Below are 17,859 nucleotides of genomic sequence, written 5' to 3' on the forward strand. Positions count from 1 at the left end.
CACAGGGACTATGGTGGTCTGCTTGAAACATTTTGGTATTACAGACTCGGTCAGGGACAGGTTGAAAATGTCAGTGAAGACACTTGCCAGTTGGTCAGCACTTGCTCGGAGTACACGTCCTGGTAATCCGTCTGGCCCTGCGGCCTTGTGAATGTTAACCTGTTTAAAAATTCTTACTCACATCGGCTACGGAGAGAGTGATCACAGTCGTCCGGAACAGCTGATGCTCTCGTGCATGCTTCAGTGTTGTTTGCCTCAAAGTTATTTTCTCGTCTGCTAGGCTCGTGTCACTGGGCAGCTCGCGGCTGTGCTTCCCTCTGTAGTCTGTAATAGTTTGCAAGCCTTGCCACATCCGACTAGCGTCGGAGCTGGTGTAGTACGATTCAAACTTAGTCCTGTATTGACACTTTGCCTGTCTGATGGTTCATCGGAGGGCATAGCGGGATTTCTTATTAGCGTTCGTGTTAGAGTCCTGCTCCTTGAAAGCGGCCTTTAGCTCAGTACGGATGTTGCCAGTAATCCATGGCTTCCGGTATGTCCATACGGTCACTGTAGGGAAGACGTCATCGATGCACTTGTTGATGAAGCCAGTCACTGATGTGGTGTAGTCCTCAATGCCATCGGAAGAATCCCGGAACATATTCCAGTCTGTGCTAGCAAAACAGTCCTGTAGCGTAGCATCCGCGTCATCTGACCACTTCCTTATTGAGCGAGTCACTGGTACTTCCTGCTTTAGTTTTTTCTTGTGAGCAGGAATCAGGAGGATAGAGTTATGGTCAGATTTGCCTAATGGAGGGCGAGGGAGAGCATTGTAGGCGTCTCTGTGTGTGGAGTAAAGGTGGTCTAGAGAATTTTTTCCCCTCTGGTTGCATATTTAACATGCTGGTTGAAATGAGGTAAAACGGATTTAAGTTTCCCTGCATTAAAGTCCCAGGCCACTAGGAGCGCTGCCTCTGGGTGAACATTTTCCTGTTTGCTTATGGCCTTATAAAGCTTGTTGAGTGCCGTCTTAGTTTCAGCATCAGTTTGTGGAGGTAAATAGACAGCTACGAAAAATATAGATAACTCTTGGTAAATAGTGTGGTCTACAGCTTATCATGAGATACTCTACCTCAGGCGAGCAAAACCTTGAGACTTCCTTAATATTAGATTTCGTGCACCAGCTGTTATTTGCACATAGACACAGACCGCCACCCATTGTCTTACCGGAGGCAGCTGTTCTATCTTGCTGATGGACCGAAAACCCCGCCAGCTGTAGGTTATCCATGTCGTCGTTCAGCCATGACTCGATGAAACATAAGATATTACAGTTTTTAATGTCCCGTTGGAGGATATCCTTGATCGGAGCTCATCCATTTTGTTATCCAATGATGCATGTTGGCTAATAGGACTGATGGTAGAGGGGGTTTACTCACTCGCCTAAGAATTCTCAGAAGGCACTCCGACCTCTGCCCCCTTTTTCTCTGTCTTTTCTTCAAGAAAATAACAGGGATTTGGGCCCATTCCGGAGAAAGCAGTATATCCTTCGCGTCGGACTCATTAAATATATATTTTTTGGTCTAGTTCGAGGTGAGTAATCGCTGTGCTGATGTCCAGAAGTTATTTTTGGTCGTAAGAGACAGTAGCAGCAACATTATGTACAAAATAAATGCGAAAAAAGGAACAAAATAGCACAGTTGGTTAGGAGCACGTAAAACGTCAGCCATCCCCTCCGGCGCGCCTCTGTGGCTGGTCAACTCACACCAAACACAGTAAAAAACGTCAATCACTCGATCAGTTTAACCCTTCTGCACCGGCTTTTAAAATTGGCCCTTGAGTTGCATCATCGTCATAATCATCAAGGGTGATTGGTTATTTCAACTGGGAACGAGGTCAAATCATATCCGTGATCTTCAGGTCGGCAAGATGGAGCTCTAGAAAGATGCCTGAGTTTTCCGACTTGGATGACCGTTTAAAGTTATTTTTTCCCAGTCGTCGTCCCCCGTTCCAAGTTGTTTTGAACGCGGCATATATTCTGGGGTTAGATCACACACTGGAGAAGTGTCATTCCCTAGAAGCAGGGTTTCCCAACTAATCATCAAGCTTTGATTTGAATCAGCTGTGTAGTGCTAGGGCAAAAAACAAAACGTGCACCTGGGGGGGCCCAGGACCGAGTTTGGGAAACCCTGTAATAGATGAGAATGGGCAATCAGCAAACATTCGCCAGGCCAAGACATGTTGCAAGTGTTACTTTAAACTCACTCTGGCTGCTGACGCTGTTCGGGTTTGGTTGGCCTAAAATGATTTATGTCTAGCTTTTTCTCCACATAAGAGTTAGAAGGGATGCATATTGCAAAAAGGAAGTGTGTGTTCACACACACACCATGTTAAGTTCCAAACTGGTTTGATTTTAGGCACAAATACGTCACTCAAGGCAGTAATGTACAATGGATGAACCAGAAACATGTGTGACCTTCCCACCAATCATTGTGGTTCATCCAGTGATTTACTGTATGTTCCACCACATTATTCAGCTACATACCTCAGGATACGTCATACAATGTTTGTTTCTCGACTGAAACATGTTGAATCAAGTGTTTGTTACTCATGACAATAAACAGTACAATGCCTGTGTTTATACACTCTGAAAAAGATATGATATGATTGGTCAAAAGACCAATTGGTCAAAAAAAGATCAGAATTGGGCTGCCTGTGTAAATACAGCCATAGCCTTGAAAATGTGTTTGCATTGTATTCCAAATATTTAGCACCCTCTGAAGTTGACACTGTCGTCAGAACTAATTATTACTATACAATTTATTATTTTAAGACCTTTCAAAAAACATTTTGATACAGCCTTTTAAAAAACAATTTCTTGACTCCTCCCTGGCACACATTACCAACTGTGCGCAACAGAAGCGATGGCTAAATAGTTCCCATTGCTGCCTAGTTATCCTCCCCTGCATCCAGTCCTAGCCCCTCTTACTCTGCCCAATGCCCCAGACCACAGGCCCTAGGAGGAGTAGCTGCCAGACTCAAACAGTTTGATGACTATGGACTCCTCTGGCTGGAGCCTCAGTGTTTCCAGGGAGGTGGTGCCAGGGCGGTCCATCCCTGTGCTGGTCACAAACACCTCGGCAGTGGGAAGGCTGGGAGCCCAGGCTGGGACCAGGGCTTGGGCCTCGGGCCCCAGGTTGAGCAGCACCACAAAGTGGACACAGCCCAAGGAGCGCAGGAAGGCTAGCACAGGGGTCGACGGGGGGGGACAGGGTGGAGTTGGAGGAGTAGGGGGGAGGGAGGTGGTGTTGAAGGGGAGCAAGGTGAAGCTCCCATAAATGAGAGATTCTTCTCTGAGGCGACAGCGACTGAGGGAGCTGAACAAGAGCCAAGGCAGAGCATTTGAGCATCCTCTGTTCCTGAAGGACAGAAGGGAGGAACAGAGGTGTCAAATGGAGAAACAGATCAAATGAAAAATCGGCCTGTCATTCTGAGAGACTTTCTGTGGTATAAACATAAACCACTTGCCAGAGGTCGTAGAACCACGGAGCTCAGATGTGGTAATACTGTAGGTATGTGAAGACCAACAAGCTTGATATTATTTTAGACTAAAATAGCCCGTTTGGACTACAAACCCCAACAGAGTCGTTCAGTCCATTGGTCTTATCTGCTTCATGTTCCCAGCTCATTTCTGCAGACACATTCTTCACCACAGAAAGAAAACGATTCACTGGTGTTGCACTGTACTAAAGCATGAGCACATCAGATGCAGGTAGTCTGTATTGCATCCCTAGGACTCAGGTCTCTTACCGGTGAATGGGTTATTTCTTCTCCATACTTGACAACAGGTGATCCAGGTAGTGTCATCATCTGAACCAGGAGTATTCTGTGCAACACCGGTGATGCTTCACCGCCCACCTTGCATCACACACACCGTATTGATGTAATTTTGCAAATAAGTAGTTGGACACCATCCTCGCTAGCCTGTGAAAGAACGAACAGAAAGAATGTCGGGTCATTACCGTCCAACTGGGCCAAATTTTGCCGTTGGATGTTGACAGGTGTCGCTCCACAGCAATGGACACTTCCTGTCCGGACAGGAGGTGATGCGCGTGCGGCAGTAGTGACATCATAACTAGCTCCACCAATGAGATGTTGGCTGAAGTGCTAGAGGTATTCAGGGCAGGTGGAGACTGTTTCACCACTACAATCCTGCACAGATGACACACGCAGGTTACATTCCAACTTCAACCACAACTACTTTGCTATAAAACATTAACTACATATTCCTCAATCCTAACAGATTCCTTACATATATCAGCCAATATTAGTGACTAAAACACAAATATAATTTTGCTTAACACAGGTATAACAGTACATGTAAGTTGTGTATCATTTGTTCTGTATGTTAAGTGTTAGCAGTGCCACAGCACCTCTCATCATCTGATGTGCTGAACATCAAATCAAATCAAATTGTATTGGTCACATACACATGGTTAGCAGATGTTAATGCAACCCCCACTTGGTCAGGGTCTAAAACGAACAGACGACATGAACAGACAACATAACGTTCAGTTAAAAATCTGTGCTTACATGAACTGGAAATAAATTGGTCTGGCTTTGATTGGTTGGCAACCAATTTTGAGCATTGTTCAACAGTCTGAATATGCAGCGTCTGTCACAGATCCAAAATCCTGCCACACCCTGTTCCAACCAAAATCTGAGTGCATAGTGGGGTAACAGAACTATTATTAAAACTCATTCAGTCTACATAACAATTGAAACCAAGATCTAACAATTCTACTCATCAGTGGTGTAAAGTACTTAAGTAAAAAATACTTTAAAAGTACTACTTAAGTCGTTTTTTGGGGTATCTGTACTTTACTATTTACATTTGTGACTACTTTTACTTTACTTCATTCCTTAAGAAAATATTGTACTTTTCACCCCATACATTTTTCTTGACACCCGAAAGTACTCATTACATTTTGAATGTTTAGCAGGACAGGAAAATGGTCAAATTCAGGCACTTATCAACCGAACATCCCTAATGCCTCTGATCTGGCGGACTCACTTAACACATTTGTTACTCGTTTGTAAATTATGTCTGAATGTTGGAGTGTGCCCGTGGCTTTCCGTAAATAAATAAAAACAAGAAAATGGTGCCATCTGGTTTGCTTAATATAAGGAATTTGAAATTATTTAATAATTTTACTTTTGATACTAAAGTATATTTTAAACAAAATACTTTTATACTTTTACTCAAGTAGAATTTTACTGGGTGACTTTTACTTTTACTTGAGTCATTTTCTATTAAGGTATCTTTACTTTGAGAGTTAGGTACTTTTTACACCACTGCTACTCATGCAAGACCTATCTTATATGTATTGAGCGAGAGAGGTCAGAATGCACAGCAGAGTCGTTGCCTACTGAGTCTTGGGGTCCGAATAGGTCCAGCTCACAGAAGTCAAGCAGTACTTTGATGCCTAAAGGGGGAAGACCATGTGAATAGTGGATCAGAACATACGATAAGTTAAGTGCATCTTTCAAGAGCTCTGGAAATGTCCTTGTGAGGATACAGGCTAGATGGCCTCAGTTTAGATCTGGCATTAGTTGTCTTGTTGTAAGGGCAATGATGTTTTGGGTACATACCTGCTTTGTGGCTCTCCATTAGCAGTTGTTGGATCTGAGGCACTGTACCCACTCGCTCATTGATCTCTTTGAGGTCCGGAGGGGACGCGTCCCGATGAAACAGACCCTCCAGAATAAGAGCCTCCACACCCAGGTAGCAGCTCACACACCACAAATCAACTCAGAGATTAGCTTTACAAACAGAGGTTCCCCACACAATAAAATGGTGCAATGTCAATTACTTGACTAAAGTCCATAAAACAGAGAAAGATACTGTTAGGTTGAGATAATTGTACGCAACAGGACTGAGGCCGTGTGACTGGTTTAAACATACATGAAACAGGAGAATGAACGAAATAAGGGAAGGTATGCGAGAGTGTACAGAGTGGAAATGTGAAAATGCACAGCATGTTTATATTTGACTCAGTGTCCATTGGGCCACAATAGTGGTCTACAGCTGACAGACATACCGGTATTGAATACTGTATCAAACAGGGAATGTGTTCTCGATGTAGTTCGGGAAAAAACAGCAGAGGGCACCCTACTTTCCTTACATGGTTGAACTGCATGTACAGTTTGCAAATGTCAAAGCTATTTGGTGCTTTGACAGTGGTTAAAAGGTAGGACTTTAGTTATGATGGTTAGAAGAGTAGAGCAAGGAAGACCCATTTAATTATTATTGTGTTTTGCAACTTTATTCTATAAAATGTTAGTGAATTCACATCCTGAGACTGTCTTGTGTAGGCTAATCGGCCTTTGACCAGCGTTTTCTATGGATTAGGCCTATGGTCATTTGTGATGAATAAGTAATTAGTGGGAGGGGTTATTAATCCTACACTGGGAAAGTGGCGTCAACACTTCCGTATCCTGTCCCATACCACGAGATTCCTTAAAAACATGACACTTCGATACAGCTACAACCGGTGACTTTTGTGACTTTATCGTAGCAGGTTAGGAGAATTTACACAGCAGCATAGACTCAGGATATATGTGTGCTGCAGCACTCCCTGAATTTTCACAAAAGTAGTACACTGGGCCTTCACAAGTCCTGTATTAGCTGACCGATATAGCCGGCTGTAGGGCAGGAAAACAAGTTCAGCACCCCCACCCCATAACTACCTCCCATGTCTATGTGCAGCAGGTTGGACTAATTAATGTACAAGATTAGGATAATTAGGTTAACATTAGGGCTCTGGCTGGGCCACTTAAGGACATTGAGACTTGTCCCGAAGCTTAGGGTCGTTGTCCTGTTGGAAGGTGAACCTTTGCCCCGAGTCTGAGGTCCTGAGCGCTCTGGAGCAGGTTTTCATCAAGGATCACTCTGTACTTTGCTCCGTTCATCTTTCCCTCGATGCTGACTAGTCTCCCAGTCCCTGTCGCTGAAAAACATCCCCACAGCATGATGCTGCCACCACCATACTTCAACGTAGGGATGGTGCCAGGTTTCCTCCAGACGTGAGGCTTGGCATTCAGGCCAACGAGTTCAATCTTGTTTCTCATGATCTGAGAGTCCTTTTGGTGCCTTTTGGCAAACTCCAAGCGGGCTGTCATTTGCCTTTTACTGAGGAGTGGTTTCCGTATGGCACTCTACCATAAAGGCCTGATTGGTGGAGTGCTGCAGAGATGGCTGTCCTTCTGGAAGGTTCTCCCATCTCCACAGAGAAACTCTGGAGCTCTGTCAGAGTGACCATTGGGTTCTTGGTCACCTTCCTGACCAAGGCCCTTCTCCCCCGATTGCTCAGTTTGGCCGGGCGGCCACCTCTAGGAAGAGTCTTGGTGGTTCCAAACTTCTTCCATTTAAGAATGATGGAGGCCACTGCGTTCTTGGGGACTTTCAATGCTGCAGACATTTTTTGGTACCCTTCCCCAGATCTGTGCCTCGACACAATCCTGTCTCAGAGCTCTACGGACATTTCCTTCCACCTTATGGCTTGTTTTTTTGCTCTGACATGCACTGTCAACTGTGGGACCTTATATAGACAGGCGTGTGCCTTTCCAAATCATGTCCAATCAATTGCATTTACCACAGGTGGACTCCGATCAAGTTGTAGAACCATCTCAAGTATGATCAATGGAACCAGGATGCACCTCAATTCAATTTCAAGTCTCATTGCAAAGGGTCTGAATACTTATGTAAATAAGATATTTCAGTTTTTTATTGTTAATACATTCTGCAAAAATGGCTAAAACATACGTGTAGATTGATGAGGGGAAAAAATGATTTAATACATGTTTTAATTAGGCTGTAATGTAACAAAATGTTGAAAAAGATAACAGCCTGAATACTTTCCAAATACACACACACTACATGACCAAAAGTATGTGGACAACTGCTCGTCGAACATCACATTCTAAAATCATGGGCATTAATATGGAGTTGGTCCCCCCTTTGCTGCAATAACAGCCTCCACTCTTCTGGGAAGGCTTTCAACAAGATGTTGGAACATTGCTGCGGGGACTTGCTTCCATTCAGCCAAGAGCATTACTGAGGTCGGGCACTGATGTTGGGCGATTAGGCCTGTCTCGCAGGCCTAATTGTTCCAATTCATCCCAAAGGTGTTCGATGGGGTTGAGGTCAGGGCTCTGTGCAGTCCAGTCCTTCCACAACGATCTCAAACCATTTCTGTACGGACCTCGCTTTGTGCACGGGGGCATTGTCATGCTGAAACAGGAAAGGGCCTTCCCCAAACTGTTGCCACAAAGTTGGAAACACAGAATCTTCTAGAATGTCATTGTATGCTGTAGCGTTAAGATGTCCCTTCACTGGAACTAAGGGGCCTAGCCTGAACCATGAAAAAAATCAGCCCCAGACCACTATTCCTCCTCCACCAAACTTTACAGTTGGCACTATGCATTGGGGCAGGTAGCGTTCTCCTGGCATCCGCCAAACCCAGATTCGTCTGTCGGACTGCCAGATGGTAAACCATGATTAATCACTCCAGAGAACGCGTTTCCACTGCTCCAGAGCCCAATGGCGACGAGCTTTACACCACTCCAGCCGATGCTTGGCATTGCGCATGGTGATCTTACACAGTACCCAAATCGGCCACGTGCGTGCGCCATCGTGCGCATATTGATTTTGTCCCCCCACACCAAACGCGATCACGACACGCAGGTTGAAATATCAAAACAAACTCTGAACCAATTATAGGTCGAACCAATTATAGGTCGAAAGCATTAAACATTTATGGCAATTTAGCTAGCTAGCTTACAGTTGCTAGCTAATTTGTCCTATTTAGTTAGCGTGCTGTTGCTAGCTAATTTGTCCTGAGATATAAATGTTGAGGTATTTTACCTGAAATGCACAAGGTCCTCTACTCCGACAATTAATCCAATTAATACGGTCAACCATATAATTTCTAGTCATCTCTCCTCCTTCCAGGGTTTCTCTTCTTTGGACTTTATATGGCGATTCGCATCTAACTTTCATAGTTACCATGACAACCGACCAAACTCAGTTCATCTTTCAATCACCCACGCGAGCAGTGTGGGTGCAATAATTGAATAACATGTATGTTTACATTTATTTTGCGACCCGAGCGGTGTGGTCAGCATGCTAGGCTTGTGTGCGGCTGCTCGGCCATGGAAACGCACTTCATGGAGCTGCCGACGAACAGCTCTCGTGCCGACGTTGCTTCGAGGCTGTACTCTGTACTGAGTGTTGCAACGGAGGAAAGATGATTTCTTATTTATTTTTGTATTTTTTTCTCCCCAATTTCGATCTTGTCTTGTCGCTGAAAATCCCCAACGTGCTCGGGAGGCGAAGGTCGAGTCATGCGTCCTCCGAAACATGACCAACCAAACCGCGCTTCTTAACACCCGCCTGCTTAACCCAGAAGCCAGCCGCACCAATGTATCGGAGGAAACACTGTTCAACTGACAACCGAGGTCAGCCTGCAGGCGCCCGGTCCGCCACAAGGAGTCGCTAGTTGGCGTGATTTGCCAACTAAAGCCCCCCCGGCCAAACCCTTCACTAACCCGGATGACGCAGGGCCTATTGTGCGCTGCCCTATGGAATACCCGATCACGGCCGGTTGTGATACAGCCCGGGATCGAACATGGGTCTGTAGTGACGCCTCTAGCACTGCGATGCAGTGCCTTAGACTATTACGCCACTCGGGAGCCCTGGACAGACACTTTTTACACGCTATGCGCTTCAGCACTCAGTGGTCCCGCTCTGTAAGCTTGTGATGCCTACCACTTCACGGCTGAGCCGTTGTTGCTCCTAGACGTTTCCACTTCACAATAACAGAACTTACAGTTGACTGAAGCAGCTCTAGCAGGGCAGGAATCTGACGAACTGATATGTTGGAAAGGTGGCATCCTATGACGTTTAAGGTCACTGAGCTCTTCAGTAAGGCCATTCTACTGCCAATGTTTGTCTATGGAGATTGCAAGGCTGTGTGCTCGAATTTATAAACTTGTCAGCAATGGGTGTGACTGAAATAGCCAAATACACTAATTTGAAGGGTTGTCCACATACTTTGTATATAAAGTGTATATCTAAGTAGGCCTTATCATGGATTAATTTACTTAATTTAATTACGTTTGCTTTGTAATTTTTCATGCGTTTTGTGCTTAAAGACAATAACAATAAATGACTTTCCCTGCGCACTTTCCCTGCGCATGCACACTTTACATTGTAAAGACAGTCTATATAGTGCAGCTACTGTATTCTTGACCCCAATTTAACTCACCGTCGATACCACCTGGCACCTCGTTCTGGGCGTCCATGAACAGTGGGGGCTGTAGGCGGTAGAACAGCGCCCTCTGTCACCACAGTAGCCGCAGTGCGACCGGCCAGGGGCTCTGCACTTTGATGGCGATAGAGGCGCCCAAGCAAGGCCAGCCAACCCAACCAGAAGACCAGCACTAGGCGGGAGTGTATTTTCTTCCACCCCAAGCCCGCCGCTTCGAGCTCCATCTGCTCCTTAGACATGGGCTGCCCTTTCGTCGTCTCTGGTTAGGGGTCCGTGATCAGCAGCGGGACCGTCGCAGAGCAACCCAGACTGCCTGACATTCCAGGGCCCACTGCCACTGCCACGCTGCCGTAGCCCTGGTCACCATCCATGTTCAATGGAATTCTTACTTAGGCTCCTGAAATTTCAATGATAAAAAGGATGACAAGATTCCATAATTGAATATTATTTACATAAAACGAAAATATCAATTAATAGTTGATAGGCCTACAACTAGGAAACAATTCATTACACTTTCAAACTTTTAACGACTTCAATGGAGGTGTTACCAACGTGCGCCATCTACAAACATATATATTTTTTATATTTGGGTAAAATAGGCTACACACTTTTCAATATTTGAATACTTTTGATAAAATATTGCTTTCATTTTACTTAACAGCCCCGTAGGAACTCGCCTACCGGACAGGTGAAAACTGTTACCATTAGGATACCGTCGGGACGGAGGACTGGAATGCCCTGACCGTGACCAGTCGACGAGTGAATGATACTCTTGCCTGTCAAAGTGCAACATTCATACCATGCGTTTTAAAATCGTCCCATTAGCCCATTTACCTTGTCAGTTTATTTGAATTCTAACTCCATCCGTTAGCTAGATTAACCCACGTTTAATTTAACCAATATTGATCAGATGAAACAAATGAAGAGGACCTAGGCTACTGTCAATACTAATTACTGGAAAAAGCAATATTCTGGCCTGACACCAGTGGCGATTTTAGTATTGTAGCGACCCGCACAGACAGCGGTGTGTTATGTGTTAGGCTATTAGTGGGTTGTGTTGTACTTATCAGTGTTCGCGGGGTCCGACATGCCAATCAACCTGCTATCTGCCAATCACGGGAATGCCTGGAATGTTCTGAAGCCGGGCATCCTGGTGGTTGGCGGAGTGGCGTGGAGGGGGGTTGGGCAGGGGGATGGAGCATTGGAAGTCAAGACCAGGTTTAGACATTGTTCTCTCTCTTATGTCTGGCCTTCACAAGAGAAGGGCACGGTTGGCTTGTAGGGTATCTTTCATTTATTTTGCGTGGGCTACGGCCAAACAGTAGCCTGTGTAAAGTTGGGTTAATAAACCGTCAATTCATAAACTCAATCCTCTGTATGGACAATTGTTCCTTTATGATCTAGTCAGGGCATTAGATTGGTGTCAGAAGTGATCGGACCTTGCATCCACGACAGTGCGTGTGCTTTGCCGTATGATCTAGTCAGGGCATTAGATTGGTGTCAGAAGTGATCGGACCTTGCATCCACGACAGTGCGTGTGCTTGGCCGGTGAGCGCGTTCCTGTAAGACGTAGAGTAGATAGCTAGCGCGAGAACGCGCTCGTTGAAAGGAGGAAGTAGTGTAACGACCCTGGGTTTATAAACTCGGAAATCGACTCTGCCTTTGGAGCATGCTTTTACGGAACAGTCGATAGCGCGCTGGACTTCGGGCTAGAAGACCTGCTCCCTGCCTGTTTCATTACAGTATGTAAATCTTGGTGGGGCAAAAAAAAAAAAAGGTGGGATGCATGCCAGCAAAGCCACTACACAACACTAAACAGTACATTAATTGCACTATAACGGTGACAAACGGTCCCCGGAAACTGTTAGGGCCTGCAACCGAGGTAAAGCCAGTTTCAAGATGGATATTCAACGGATATTCCCGCTTTCAAACCACTTGAGCCACAGACTGCAAATAAGTGTCATGATGTTGGAAAAATTGTGCACAACATTGCACAGGCCTTATTTTCACGATTTGGACATTAATTCGCTTTCCAAAGCTAATAAATGTGGAAATGTGAACAGCATTTTGTATTCCTAGTTGAATTAGTTAGGGAGCGTAAACAAAGTACAACGTTTTTTTACATTCGAATGTCAATACCTCCTTGGTCATGTGACCTACTTGACTCAAACAAGGTTCAAAATGTCCACTGGCTACCCTTCTATATTGCACACCCTTTGGTTTGTTCATTTTCATCTCACACGTTTTTACATGAATTTTTCAAACTTTCTCATTTCAATAGCTCCTTGGTCATGTTGACCTACTGACTTCAAACAAGGTTCACAATGTCCACTGACTACCCTTATGTATTGCACACCCTTTAGTTTGTCCATTTTCATCTCACGTTTTTACCTGAACTTTTCAAACTTAAAAATGTCAATAGCTCCTTGGTCATGTGACCTACTGACTTCAAACAAAGTGCAGAATGTCCACTGACTGCCCTTATGTATTGCACACCCTTTAGTTTGTCCAATTTCATCTCACCCAATTTTACATAGATTTTTCAGAATTTAAAACTTCAATAGCTCCTTGGTCATGTGACCTAACTTCAGAAGGTTCACGGACTAGCATTATATATTGCACTCTTGTTTGTGTGCTGTAAAATCACGCAGTGTAACAAACATTTTTCATAGTTTAGCTCCTTGGTCATGTCAATTACACACCTAAGAAGCATGCAGTGGATATACACCCATAATGCGTAACCTCTAGTCATGTATCTTCTATATTGTTGTACATTAATATTAGTTTGACAATTAGGGGGTTCAGTCCAGTGTTGTGTTAACCCTTTTCTTTAATATTTATCTATAATAATTTGTGTGGTGTGACTAGGGTGGGAAATCTATGTTTATATTTCTTTGTTGGCCTAGTATGGTTCCCAATCAGAGGCAGCTGTCTATCGTTGTCTCTGATTGGAGATCATACTTAGGCAGCCCTTTTTCCCACCTTCTGTTGTGGGATCTTGTCTTTGTTTGTTGCATGGGTTGCGCTCCTAAGCTTTTCGTTCGTTGAGTGGTTTATTGTTTTTTTGGTGGAACATTTTAATAAAGAAAATGTACGCCTACCACGCTGCACCTTGGTCTTCATTTAATGATGGACGTTACATAATTGGTAGTTCTAAGTACTTATTTTCCCAGTTTTTATTTTATTTTACCACAGTATTTAAGTGGTACACAATAGGAGAGAGACAGATAATATCTCCTTTCGTCATTAATATCAACCATAAAGGAAAAGGGCAAAGTACGAGAGTCATGTTGTTCATTGTCCAAAGCAGGGATGGAGAGTGAGCTAGTGAGGTAGGCTGCAGTGGGTTTGCTGGTCAATACATATACTGAACATGTAACCACAGTAATAGTGGCCAGAAAATCAATGAATAAAAATGGAATATTGACAAATTAAACAGAAATTGTAGACCTTTAATCCTTTCCAACATGTCAGACACTTTACTTAAAATAAGTACAAAACATATCACAGTGTTAACTTTCTCTTTATCCCTGGTTGATGTACATGTCAGAGCCTCTTCAGTGTGGATGGGGTATAGCATACATTTTCAACAACAAAGACTGCACTTCCAGTTTGTGTTCTTTACTCTGTTGAACTCTTTTGTCTTCATTCCTAGGTACAGCACATGGAACCACTATTGGCATGCAAAACATTCAATCTGAAACAAAACAAAGCGTCGCACGTTATAGATAATATCAAATATCAATGCAGTATGATGAATTAGCCACCCATAAAAATAAAGAATTTACATTCACTTTGAATTAAATACCAGACATTTTTATTATATTCTCAGCCATTTCTTTTCGCAGTTGCTCCATGTGTTTTTGTGAAGGTTCCATATCAATTTGGGAGGGGATGTTGGGGAAGTTCTGTGCAACTTCCTTGGCCATCTACACCAAAAAATTAATTGAATTTTTGACCTAATTGTCTCATAACAGCTCACCATTCATTATTGAAAATATAACTATCAAACCTGCATTACAAAGACCCCGCACCTGAAGGTGTCCTGCTACATGGTGTGAGTTAATTCCCCTCCTTTCCACTTCATGTCCACCCAGTCGTCTTTTTCATGGCAGGATCTTCTCATTTTGAAGTATTCTCTTTTTTATGTAAACATAATGGAATTCTGATTAGTTATAGGCATAATACAAGGCCAAAACTATCAGGTACACAGGCGAGACCCAGATGCAGACACAGGAGGCAAATGGTTAGAGTCTTTGATATTTATTAACAATCAAAGTGGTAGGCAAGAGAATGGTCGTGGACAGGCAAAAGGTCAAAACCAGTCCAGAATCCAGGAGGTACAGAGTGGCAGGCAGGCTCGAGGTCAGGGCAGGCAGAGTGGTCAGGCAGGCGGGAATGGATCCAGAAAACAGGCAAGGGTCAAAACCGGGAGGACTAGCAAAAGAGAAATAGAAAGCAGGACATGGGAAATCACGCTGGTTGACTTGAAAAACATACAAGACGAACTGGCACAGAGAGACAGGAAAACGGATAAATACACTGGGGGAAATAAGTGACACCTGTAGGGGGTGGAGACAAAACACAAAAAACAGGTGAAACAGATCAGGGCGTGACAAAAACTGTATGCTGATTTCCTTATCACTGTAATCTAGTAGAGGTCATTTCCTTTATGCCCCATTCTACACACAGCCTAAATTATAGGCACTGAACCATTTACAGGAACATAATAAAAGTAGCATATAGGATCCAACCCTATCACAGAGTGAATAAAGTAGAGCGTTTGTAGACTTTAAGAAAAAAATATGAAGTGACAGTTTCATCAGTACGTGCTTAAAGAAAGTCATATCACAAAGATCACAGATGAAAGTGCCCATGCGAGCTAATGACAATAGAGAATGAATTGTAAGCACCAAAGTGTGTTAAAGTGTGTTTGTCAAAATAATATCTGAAAATGTCAGTTGTTGAACATAATACTTGTATTTGCAATAGCAATTTATGGTATATGCAGTTGAGGAATATTCCATGTATCAACACTAAATGTAGGACGGACATAAGACATTCCCACATACAGTATACACATACATAGAGGCATTTTTCAGCTCTGATTTTACCACTCAGAATCCAGAATGGATATGACAATGGGGCCAGCACAGGGCGTAATACACCCTTACAACAATCTACTTTTTGTTCTTCTTGACTTGTTATCTGGTAAACTGCTACTGTGTGTCAAGAAAAGAGCCCCAATTAGGGGTTAGTGTACTCCAGTAAAAAAAGGGCTGGTTTAGATTAAAAACTATTGCCCTGTGTCCCCGTTCATAGGGGCATGAGAGACTAGTCAGTGGTAGAATTGAGTTGGCACTTTATTGGCCCAAACACCCACAGACCCAGGTTGAGGTTACTCATGTACAGTAATTAGTACTTTTTTTATTTTATTTTCATTGACGCATTGTGTCTAACTGTCCAAGAATAGTATCCTATGTGTTAGGAAATATTTGTTCCCATAAATACAAAGGAGGATGGCTTTCCTCATACCTCTGGCACTTTAGTCAGACTGACAGACTTTGTCAAAACTTTATGATGGGGCCGGTAATGGAGTTCCCATTGACTAAGCACCACGGAGACCAATCAGGAGAGAATACATACAGGTCAAGGGTGCCAATTGAAAGTCAAGGGGTGTGTCTGTGCCTTTTGGATTACTCTCTCTGTACAGAGAACCCCTGTGGTTCAAGTCTGCTCTGCGCATGTCTGAAAGTGACAGAGCCAGCAGCCAAGAGAGTTTTTCACAGTATGTCATAAAAAATGATTACGCTTATGAATGTATGTAAAATGCTAATATGTATTAGATCCAGTACAATGGAATAACTATAGTCCACCGACTATATAAGGGTAGTCAGTGGACATTCTGAACCTTGTTTGAAGTCAGTAGGTCACATGACCAAAGAGCTATTGAAATTCAAAAATGTAAATAGCTAATTTAAAATAGTGCGAGATGTAAATCGACAAAAACAAGTGTGTGCAACTTGTGTCTGTGTCATCAGGTTAGCTACAACCAGTTTTGTACGTTTTAGGAGTAATGGTTAAAGAGCTATTGAAATTTGAAAAATTAGATTTGTCACTATGTTGACGGTCCCTAACTGCTGTTGGTGGACAAAACTACAGGTGAATATCCGTTGAATATCCAACCGGAAACTTTCTTTACCTCGGTGGGCCTACAGCAGTCCCAACACCTTACCACTGCTACAGTTCATTCAGCCTCATTTACTGCCTTTAAAAAAAAACATAGCTGATATGGCTGACTTGCTTCAACAAATGTGGTTTCTACTGACAATTGAGATGTACAAACTATGGCATAAGGGGACGACAAGCGGATAAGAGGCAATCCATAATTTCGATTAAGACATTAATGAGCGAGAGACGATAGACTTAGTCAATATAACTATTTGTTCAGCACTTTTGAAATGTACAGTGACAGAATTCAGAACATAGGCCGTTCTTACATATAAGCAGACAATGAAAGCTCTTACAATATTCAATGATTACATTTCTCTAAAACAGGTTATAGGCAAACAAACACACACCGGCCACGAACGATGTGTTTACAATACCGCGTTGGTGAAAATAGACCAAATTATTAGGATGAGGCACATGGGCTACCAACAGCTTACTTCACAACATACACTTAGTTGTACTTTAGCTACAGTATACATCTCTCTGGCATCCTATATAATTTATGAAGCAGCATAAGACATTGTTTGACTCACTTTGTGATGTGCTTGAACAGGAAAGTGGCACGGCGGTCCTTCGTGGGCAAATTTTATCATAAAAGAGAAAGATGCCGGATTTACTACTACGTTTTGAACAGTCATTCAACACGTATTTTCCTAGTCGTAGCTCGTTTTCCCCGAGTTCCCAGGTGTCTTAAACTTGCAGTTAGCCACTGATTCCTTCCCAAACCACTCATTGTTGAATTTGCTATTTCCAACTTGTTGTGTAATGTTTATGTCCAATTGCCAGTGAGCACCGATACGTTTTATCTATAATTTCTCTTCATATGACAACGATTGAAAAAGGTTTTGATTGTCGTCTTTATTTTTGAAGTATGATGTTGACATGATCAGTCCAATCAAAGCTACTGTGGCTATAACATGATTTGATGTCATTCTATCTGTGACCAATGACCTTGAGCCTTCTTGGATGGGCACCTCTAATATAAATATATGGCAGAACCCAAAGGTGCAACATTTTTTGAGCTCTAACCTTAGAATTGGGGATGACGTTCTGTCCCATGAGTGACAGAAAACTGAGCCAATCATGACAGAAAACGGAGCCAATCAGGCGCAATGCTCTGTATTTTCCGCTGGCTGCCCCACCACCACAGAAAGCACTGAGCTAGGCTGAAACACCTGCATTTTGGAGCTGCCTTACTCAAGAAAACATAAAAGAGACCATGTTTGTATGCGGCTTTATTAACTCAATGGCATTTATTTTTTATTTTTTTTACACTGTTTGCAAACTGATGTGTGACACGTATGAAATACCAAAATGACCT

At 43.2% G+C, this 17,859-nt stretch overlaps 1 pseudogene; it reads right to left on the bottom strand.

The window, feature by feature from the left end:
- Positions 1-2,882: 2,882 nt before the first annotated feature.
- LOC139023515 (amino acid transporter heavy chain SLC3A2-like) lies at positions 2,883-10,546 on the bottom strand (annotated as a pseudogene).
- Between the last annotated feature and the right edge of the window lie 7,313 nt (positions 10,547-17,859).

This window comes from Salvelinus sp. IW2-2015, linkage group LG4p (assembly GCF_002910315.2).
Source record: "Salvelinus sp. IW2-2015 linkage group LG4p, ASM291031v2, whole genome shotgun sequence".
Taxonomy (NCBI): domain Eukaryota; kingdom Metazoa; phylum Chordata; class Actinopteri; order Salmoniformes; family Salmonidae; genus Salvelinus; species Salvelinus sp. IW2-2015.